Consider the following 10,092-nt stretch of genomic DNA (forward strand, 5'->3'; position numbering starts at 1 on the left):
TTGTGTCTTTATTGAACACACCCATTAAACAATAAACAACCAAGTTCCTCCAGTAGCTGTGCAGCAGACCTGCACATGTCCACACTGGCAGACATCTGAGACATCTTCTGTCCAGACGTTAATCTTCTGGAATAAATAATGTGTGTGTGTTCTTTTGTTTTGTAGATGTTTTAGTGGGAAAAAAAACATCAGATACAAATCACTTTTGTTGCAGCTCCAGCTGAATTTCATAATGCTTCCTGTCTGTGTTGTTTCCTCAGTCTGTTCCTGTTGTGTCTCCTCCCCTCTGTGTGTGTGTCTGTGTTTCATTGGCAGGGACAGGGCACAGCTGGTGGAGCCTGACACTCTTCTTCATTCATCTCACAACCTGCTGTATAAGAACCCAGCTCTCTCTCAACTCCACGCCTGATACTTGTGCTACTGATGTGGTGTGGTCGCTTATTTCAAGTGAAGCTTCTAGTGATTATACTCAGTTCTTCTTGATGAATTGTAGTACTCTGTACTGTACGTCTCTGCTCTGGGGTTCTGGTCAAACAAACTTTTCCAAGCACAGTATTTCTGTGTGTATTAAAATGTCTGGGGGCGTCTTTGATGTTTCAGATGTTCTGAACACTGTAAAATACAAAAGGCAGTATTGTGACATGTGATGGTGTTATTATGAAGTGGACAGAGGAATGTCCAGAGGAAGTGAAAGATTTAAAGGAACAAGGAGTGTCAGCTTTTGCCACACTTAGCAGCAAGTTTCAGTTTTCAGTTCAAACACAATGTCTTATGATTACTGTCACTTTTATTGATGCACTGTAACATTTGTGTTTGTATGTCACTGGAGGAATATTCCAGCAGGTTCTCTGATGATTGACGTGTGTGGAATCTCTTTCATGAGATTCCACAGAGGGTTGGAATCTCTTTCATGAGGCCTGCTCCTTATCTCTGCTGCAGGGTGGAGGCTCGAAATGACACAGCTCTATAACACACATGAATCACTGACCCAACTGTTGGCAGTACAGTTGCATTGTGGGAAATCTAGGCAAACTGGGGCAATATTTAAGATGATATCTCTACAGTGCTGCTTGAAAGTAAGTGAACCCCTTGAGCAATTTTACCATGATTTTCTTATTTTATCATCACCAGCTTATATATATATATATGAAATGGTGGGTTTATGTTTATCAATTGCATGTACTTGTTTTGAGTTGTGTGAGTAGCCAGAAAACTATGTGAAACATGGAATTAGTGTATGTGTAAGTGAACCCCCAGCTGCACTGGTAAAGTTAAGTAGGTAAAAGATTCAGGTGAAACACATTTTGGGTGCTCAATTAATCAAGCAGACCAATCAAATGAGGCATCCCTAGGAAAGGGTTTGATTGATTGATTTGACTGATTAAATGAGAGGAAACCAACCAGAGCATTGTACTGCCAAGGTGTACCCATACAGATCAACAATGCAGAGAGGAGACCACACAATCAGGAAGAAGGTAGTGACCATCTCCAAAAGATTCCAGCTCCATCCACCTACTGGAAGAAAAATCATTTACAAATGGAGACAATTCAACATGACCACAACTCTGCCTAGAAGTGGATGGCCCATCAGAACTATCACCAAGAAGCATCAAGGGAAAAAAATCAGGTAAGGACCAACCCACACATCACCTCTAGAGAGTTGCAGAGCTCTCTGGCAGCATCTGCTATACATGTACATACATCTACAATCAGATGAAATCAGCAAATTCTTGACCAGATTCTCCATCAGTCAGGGAGTTGAAGTTGAAATAGGTTATGCAACAGGACAACAACCTAAAGCATTCCAGCAAAACTACCAAAGAAAAGAAAGATGACTCATACTGTGGATTGGTGCAGTCAAAGTCTGGACTTCAATCTAATAGAAATGTGGGCCTTACCTGAAACTGGTGGTACATGCCAGATGTCCCTCTAACCTCTCTCAACTGGCTGAGTTCTGCAAGGAGGAGTGAGCAAAAATCCCCAAAAACAGATGCAGGAGACTGGTTAGTGGTTACAGAAGACGTTTGGTTGAAGTTATGGCTGCAAAAGGAGATGCCACAGGCTACTAACTGAAAGGGTTCACATACTTTTGTACATGGTAAAATTGTTTTTGTGAGATAAACCACTTTCGCTGAATTAATAACGAAAATATATCTGTTTCTCTTTCATGTGTGTCCCATATTTGGAAGGTCTGCTTTACAAATTGAAATTTGGATTTATTAAGGTTGGTATTTTTATTTATTTATTTATTTATTTTTACAAAAACAATGACCATGTCTGGAGAGTTCACTAATTTTCAAGCACCACTGAGTCTACAGTGTTAAAGGAGTGTAATACTAAGTCAGTGGATTACTCTCTTAGGTACAAAGGAGTCACATGCTGCACTGTGTTGGATATTTTCCAACATTTTCCCCAACTTCTCCTTTTTATTTAAAGAACTGAAAACAAATGTTTCAGTTTCACGTTGAACTACCTTTACAAGAAAAACCTTCAGGTTATTCAGTACAATACTGTGTAATGACATTATCAGAGGTTCAGTGAGGTACACTCACTTCTCCTTAAAGACTTTGTTAACTCCAATGAAAATTTCATTAATACCACTTTCACCTCCAAGAGGCCATCCTGGTAGAGCTGCTCAACTCTGTCAAAGATCTGAACGCCCTGGACAGCAGGCTCTTTCCTCACATTACCCACCACACCTAGTGTCTCTCCCTTGATAATTTGATGCTGATTCTGAAGCAGTTTGTAAAAGGGGACAGCAACATTTGTATCTCCTGGGGAAGTTAAGTGTTTTTAATGTAGTTTTCCCACATTCTCTATTATTGTTTAGTACAGTAACTTGAACATCAAGGATAAAAATTACCTGAACCATACTGTGAAGGTGGCTGGTGGTGATAGCTGTCCTGCAGACTGCTTTGATGGTCATCTTTAAGCAGCAGGTCCTCCACAAAGCCAGGTATATTCTAGACTGCTCAGACCCAGCACTATGAGTTTGAAACGCTTCCCTCAGGCCAAAGATTCAGGGTATCCCAGGTGCACAGGCACCGTTGGCAGAAAGCATGTGTGAAAAAACACTGAAATTGTGGTCTGAGTTTAATGTCTAGTTTCTGATGTCTGGGGCTGGTGTCTGTCCATCTGTGATTTTACAGACTTGTAACACTTGGACCTAACCTAGCAAGTTGTCAACCTGTCTCCTCTGCAGCTCTTCCACTCCTGTGTGCTGATGCATTCACAGGCTGCCCTGCCAGGACAATGGTAGGGGAAACACTGCTGTTGTTGTGTCACGTCACCAGACATCAAACTGCGCTGACGCAAGTGGGCTACAGTTTCTATTTGGAGTCAACACTCTTGCTACATGTTTGAGTAGAAATAGATCTATTCTTTTCCCGTCAGTATGCCATAATTATCTGAATTAATGCAATTATTTATGATATGATATGATATGATATGATATGATATGATATGATATGATATGATATGATGATATGATATGATATATAATATTTATTGTTGTTGATAATGGGCACAGCTCATTTATACTGGGGCATGTGCTCCAGTAAAGGCATACGTCCAGCACTGTGGCCGTGGATACCAGTATTTGGTAGACTGGGAGGGACACAGCCCAGAGGAGCTGCCCTGGAACAGTTTGGGGTGGATGTCAACAACCCATACAAATCCAACCATTACTAATACTATGAGTAATGTTGCACAGAGGATGGATTGTAAGGCCACAGATGGACCTGAGGGGAACTGTCTGGAGGAAGTGCAGCAGGAGAGAAGAGGAAGGAATTAAGAGAAGCTGATTCATCAAATTGAATGTGAAACAATTTGAATTCATCCTTTAAACTGAGACATTTTAATATGTTTGCTGATTATGTGAAAGTGGCATGTTGGTCATTGCATGGCAGACAATATACTGGACAACTTATATTTTGTCACTACAATTGCACACTCTTGCTTTTATTTTCATCTGTTGTTATAAGTAAATGTGTCTGTTATATCTGTATTTGTTCCTCTTACCTTATGGTAAAATGCTTGTGTTAGGTATGTGTGTGGTGTGTGTGTGTGTGTGTATGTGTATGTATATGCTGGGTGTGGCCTTCTAGCTCCTGCCAATCTGGTGTTTGTTTTTATACCTAACACCAACAGAGTTGCTTGATAATTTTGTTGCTTGTCCTGCTTACAATGACAATAAAGCTATATTCTATTCTCTATTCTCTATTCTATTCTATTCATATCAGCTCATCTATTCAACAAGCTTCTACAATATTTAATCCCCAGCTTTTCGCTCTACTCTGTCAGAACATCTGTTCTTTCATGTGGCTCCTCTTTGCCTGCCTGCCAGACCCCTGCCTCACCCAGCCCCTCGTGTCAACAGCCCCCGCCTGAGATCTGAGGCCTGTACTATGGAGCATGTTGAACATACCTCGGATATCTTTTCGTTTTCTGGCCTCACTAAACCTAACAACTGCAGTCTAGTTGTGGTTATATGATGGTGGTTATCAACTTGGTAAACCACCCCAGGATTTCCCAACACAGCCATGAGCATGTTCATGTGAAAGAGGTGAGGATGTTAATTAGAAGCAACGTCGACAGAAAAACATTTGTAGTGAGTGACGCTGTGTGTCGGGGAGGAATGCAGAGGAGATCAGGGGAGGTGACTGCACCTGTGTGAGCAGGGTGGAGCGACTGGACAGGAAGTCAGGAAAGAGGGGAGTGAGCAGGCGTTTGGACTCTCTGGGAGTGGACCAATCAGTGAAAGCTGCAGGGCTGAGGCAGGGATGTATTATAGGAATAACAATACTAATACATCAATGGGCTAAGGCCTAGCCGAGTGAGCTATATTCCTCACTCACTGTGGAGGGTGGTGCCATTCACATGCTGCTTTGGGCTGCCGGTGGTGAAGATAGACAGTGGGCATCAGGGTCAGGTTCCTGTATTAGGCAGGGTGAGGTAGTGGTAGCAGGGAAACTAGGAGTGCATGTCCGCTTCCCAGACTGTTGATGAGGCCCTCCTTTCACTAGTGGAGAGGCCTCGCTGTGCTGCAGTAAAGTCTACATGGATTAGGCTTTTATTGTCACTGTACAGTTAAGTACAACAAAATGATTCTATTCTATTCTACATGAGGCTGGACCAGAGTGAAGCTCAGAGCACAGGGGGTGGTCTTGAGCCCCGGGAAAGTTAAGTGTTTTAACATTTTGTAGTGAAGTGCATCTCTTGAATACACCCCAGAGAAAAACCACTCCTCCCTTAGGCCCTCCCCTTAGCAGGTGGGCCCTCACCTGGTCTCAGTCAGCCTCTTGCTGGTCCTTGATGGTGCTTGCCCCTACCTGAGGTGGTGAGAAAGATTCTCAGTTCTTTTTCTTTTGTTAAGTTTAAAGTCTGGCCCTACTAACTTTGTTTTTAGGTTCACCTTGTTTTGTTCTGTTGTTTGCTGTGTTGTGTTACCTTTGGTTTTGATTGCGTTTGCTGGAGTTAATTCTGGTTTCTTTCTGCTGTTCAGTTGCTTTGTTTGTGTATATGTGTGTTGGGATTATTGATTCATTTGTCCATTAATTGGGTTGTGGATTTTGTTGGACGCTGTTGGATTTTTTATTTATTTATTTATTTATTTTTGTGTTGTAGGAAGTCTTTTATTTTCTTTTCAATGTTGCTGTGCTGCACCCAGGTGAGTGAGACAGGGCACATCCTCTAGGTTGCCTCCCCACTGGAGGCCCCAGCTCACTGCTCACAGCTTTAGCAATTAAGTGAGTGATTTTCTTGGATTTTTTTTAGCCCCCTGTATCTAATAGTCTGGGCTTGAATAGTTTTTAATTTATGTACCAATTGTAATTTTATTAATGTTGCTAATTGTTGTTGTTGCTAATCTTTGTTTTGTCTCCAACAGCTCCAGTGCTTTTTTTTTTTTTTGCTTTGCTTTTTTTTCACTAACCTTTCACAAACCTGTGTCCTTGTAGTCTACAGTGAAATAGTTGAATTTTCATTATATCCTGGGGTGCAAGGCCCCAGGTGGCGTTGTTGGTTCCTTAGTTCCTTGTGTCTGTCTTTCCTTAATATTTTGTAAACTCAAAACTCTACCCCGCTCGCCCACAATTTCATCATTAGTAGTTTTTCTGTCTTTTGTCTATGTTGTGTTGTTTGTGTTTAACATTATCAGTTTTAAAGGGCAGCTATGGTTATATCATGGGGAGGACTGCAGCTTAGGGAGCTAGACCCTCTTATGGAGCTGCATGAGCACCCTGATGGCACGCCGCGTGTTGGGATGGAAGGATTTGCAGTGTACAGCATGTTGTGTCCTTTGGGTATTGGCGTGAGTTGCAGTGCCCTGGGGAGGACTAAGTTTATTGTGCTGTGACTTGGACTGGCATGTGCCCAGAGCCTACACTTATTTTAGGCCTGTGTGGCGGTAGTATGGGGTGGTTTACTATTTTCCATCATTGTGGTATACACAGTAGAAATATTCAGTCTTTCATCAAAGAGGTTTATTACACATTGATACCTGCGGGTAAATGTGGCTATAGCCACATTCACAGATGATATTCAACAAGATGAAATGTGAACAATATGATCACATAACTAAGAGACGAAACAATTATTACATGTCTCACTGAGTAAGTAGTTTTGCTCTTTTGTCTGATGGTGAACAAATTATGTGATACAGGTAAAGTTGCAGTAATGTCAGACTGAGCAGAGAGGAGAGAGTTAATGTCTAAGCTCAATCTGACTGAAATATTAACTTGTAATCATTAGAAATATTTAACAGTGTGTGGATAAAATTAGATTGTAACTATAATGTAGTAAAGTATGTAATCATTTAGAGTGATAAACTCTCCCTTTGTTTGTTAGAAGCTCTGCTTTAAAAACCAGAATGGAAACTAAGACAAAAACAGCAAAACAATTTGACTGATCTATTTTATCTGTCACTTTAGTGTAAACTCTTTTGTCCCTGTCTGGATCCTGTAGGAATGATGACTCTGGTTTTCCAGTGATCTGATTGGTCAGTAGTTGGCCTGTTGACAGGTTTTGATCTGATCCTCTGATGTTAACCTGCTCTGGAGCAGATTAGCCATTTAGCGTAAGTTACCATGGAGATTTATCCCATTAAGAATGAACCACCATCGTCAGACTGAAAGCTCCGAGCTAAACCTGAAGTCACCTCTCTAACCTCAAATCCTGCATCGTAGCACAGGCCTTGGTACTCAGCCTGCTGGGTCTGACCTCCAGTCTGGGTTGGACCTCAACTCTGCTGCCCGCCCACCTCTGCAGGAACTATGACAGAGTCCTGGCCAAAATCCTCCACTCCACTGCCTGTCCCTCTCTCCAGTGACCTCAGCCTCAGCATGAAGTCATTCAACTTTACAGGAAACAGCCTTTTTACACCGTTCAGCTGTCTGTATCTGAGTCCTACCTTTGGGTCCACAAAAAGCTTTGTTTAATATTTTGGTATTCATTTCAACTCCCCTGCAGTTCTAAAAGGCTTAAGCTCTCTCTCCTTCTCAACCCAACCGGTCGAGGCAGATGGCCGCCGAGTCTGGTTCTGCCTCTTAAAGGAAGTTGTTCCTCTCCACTGTTGCCTAGAGCTGCTCATGGTCAGAACTGTTGGGTCTCTCTCTGTTAATAAAGACCTGCTGTACATGTTAAGAGCCTTGAGATAACTGATTCTGTGCTTTAAAACTAAAAATGACTTGTGCTAATGTTGACTGTTAATTTTGAAGTTATTAATAACAGACTGTCTCTTTCAGTGAATGCTGTGAAGTTGACACATTATTGTTCAGTAATTATTGTTCATGTTTGGCAGCTGTCTGTCTCCTGTTATTAATGGAGGGTTTTATTTAGATTTGTCTTTAACACAAGTAAACAAGTAAACTCATCCTGAAGTAAAGGCATTAACAAAAGGATCATTAATACCTGCTTTCTTTGTCTCTTTGCTTTTGACTTGAATTAAATATACACTATATACTTGACTTTAACTAAACGTTCCTTCTTTGTAAACTGTCTGTTTTAATGAAAGTCAAAATAACAGAAACATTATCTCAGTGTTTTCAGTTCAATGGACTTTGTCTCAGTTTTCACCAGGAAGAAGAGAAAATATGAAAATGCAGTGCAGAGATGATCAAGTCCAAAGGTCTTCGAGCTTCTTTATGATCTGTTTAGTTAAACATTAATCATCGAGTCATGTCTTTAGTTTGGTCACTAAGCTTTTAGTCACTAACAGCCACAGCTTCTGATTCCTACATCAAGGATCTACTGCTGCATCCACTTCTCAACACTGAAAACAATACGAAGCTGCCGACGTTGATTTATTTTATTTTTATTATATATTATTATTTTTTTAAGTTTTTTAGTTTTTTTAGTTTCATTTTGTATGAAGCTGATTCCAGTCCTATCATTACACTCCGTCAGTTCCGTTTCATTTGTGGACCAATGACTGCACAGAGGCTTTTCAGTTTAATTATATTGGATCATGTGTCACACAGACTTTGTACTTTGATTATTACACAGAAACTCAGTCTGAATGTGCTGTGCTGTCTGAGGGTTAGTGTTAGTACATTTTTACTGATCCACTGAGTAGTCATATTTCCGATGACACGTGAACTACTCTTACGCTGTTAAACGGAACTGAGTTGGCTGAGACTATGATCTGTACCAGCGACGGTAAGTTGTCTGAATCTCCGTGTTATCTATGGTTGTTATTTGTTAAACGGCAGGAAACAGCATCAGTAGAACCAATATACTGTGATGTTAGCGATGAAATTTCATGTCGCCGCTGAAAGTTTCAGCTCAGGAAACTGCGCAGTAGAATATGTGTTTTTTTTTTTTTTTTTTTTTTTTTTTTTTTTTTTTTATCGGTTGGCTAACTGCTCTACAGGCCTTCGACGGATCCTGTCACCATGTTTCTGTCCATAAAAACAGTAGATTAATAGAACAGAGAACAGTCTGAGAGTGTAACAGCTCAGTAGCAGCAGAGTGGAGCAGCTTCTACTGCAGCAATATTAATAAAGTGTTTACATGGAAATGAAAAGTCAATCCTAACGATCAGAGAACAGAGGCCTCGCCCTGATCCGCTGCTGTAGGAGTCAGGACTATAATGTATCTTTAGTTCTAGCTGTGATATCTGCTTGGTTTACACTGGTTTTTATTAATGATGTTTTCAAAGGAAGAGACTGTTACACTGTAGAAACTGCTCCAGTCTGTTCAGTTGTATAAATCTTTTATTTTCGCTTTCAGTTTGACTGAGTTTAATTCCTTTCATCTTACTGCAGCTATCATGGAAAACTTCTGTTCACATGTAACAGGTCTGAGCTGTGCTGTGTGGACACAGGCTACAGTATGTTAGCTCAGTCTCACTGATACACCGTCCAATAACAGAAACAAGACACTTGTTGCTGTTCAGCTGATCTCTGAAAACTCAGTGACATGAGAGACTGGATGAGCTTTGAAATGAAACAGCTGAAGTTTAATAATGTGAACTTTGAACAGTGAGCTGAAAAATCAAAGATCCTGTTATCATTCACCAAAGGAAAGAAAAACAAAGGCTCAGACTGGTTCAGACCAGTTCTACATCTGTGTGTTGACTGTTTAAAACATGATCAGAAACAGCTCCATTATCAGCAGAAATGTGAGAGTTAACCAGGCTCCTCTCAGTCTCTCACTCACAGTAAGCAGGTTACCTACTGCTCAGTGCAGTGACTGACTTCTCTTTGTTTCCAGATGTTCTCCTCCTGGTTTGGATAAAGACTCACCTCCTCCAGATCTCAGTGAGATGGTCTCCTCAGCTCATGAAAACAATCAACCTTCCTTTCAAAATGACTTCCAGAGGAAAACCTTTGACAGCTGCATCTCTGTTGGTAAAGCTGTTTACTGCAGAACATTACAGGAGGCTTGTGTTTGACAGGCAGTAATGTCTGTCACTGCTCCTCCTCTTTAACATCTCTGAGTTTGTAAACCTTTTTTTCTCTGACTCTGTCTCTCTCTGTCACTCATACACAGTCATTTCAGTGTCCAGAAAGAAACTAATATAAACTGAGACAGTGAAGGTGTTTCTCTGTTCATCAGAGGCTTCATCAGCTCTACTGAGTGAACATCTGTGGG

The 10,092-nt window shown here is 41.0% G+C and overlaps 1 long non-coding RNA gene across 1 annotated transcript; it reads left to right on the forward strand.

Moving 5' to 3' along the window:
- The first annotated feature begins 8,364 nt into the window (after positions 1–8,364).
- LOC108900660 (uncharacterized) lies at positions 8,365–10,084 on the forward strand. Its single transcript, XR_001963780.2, has 3 exons — positions 8,365–8,655; positions 9,712–9,848; positions 9,991–10,084. It is a non-coding gene; the product is annotated as an uncharacterized LOC108900660 (long non-coding RNA).
- Positions 10,085–10,092: the final 8 nt, after the last annotated feature.

The sequence above is a fragment of the Lates calcarifer genome, unplaced genomic scaffold, assembly GCF_001640805.2.
Source record: "Lates calcarifer isolate ASB-BC8 unplaced genomic scaffold, TLL_Latcal_v3 _unitig_4566_quiver_1891, whole genome shotgun sequence".
Lineage (NCBI taxonomy): Eukaryota > Metazoa > Chordata > Actinopteri > Centropomidae > Lates > Lates calcarifer.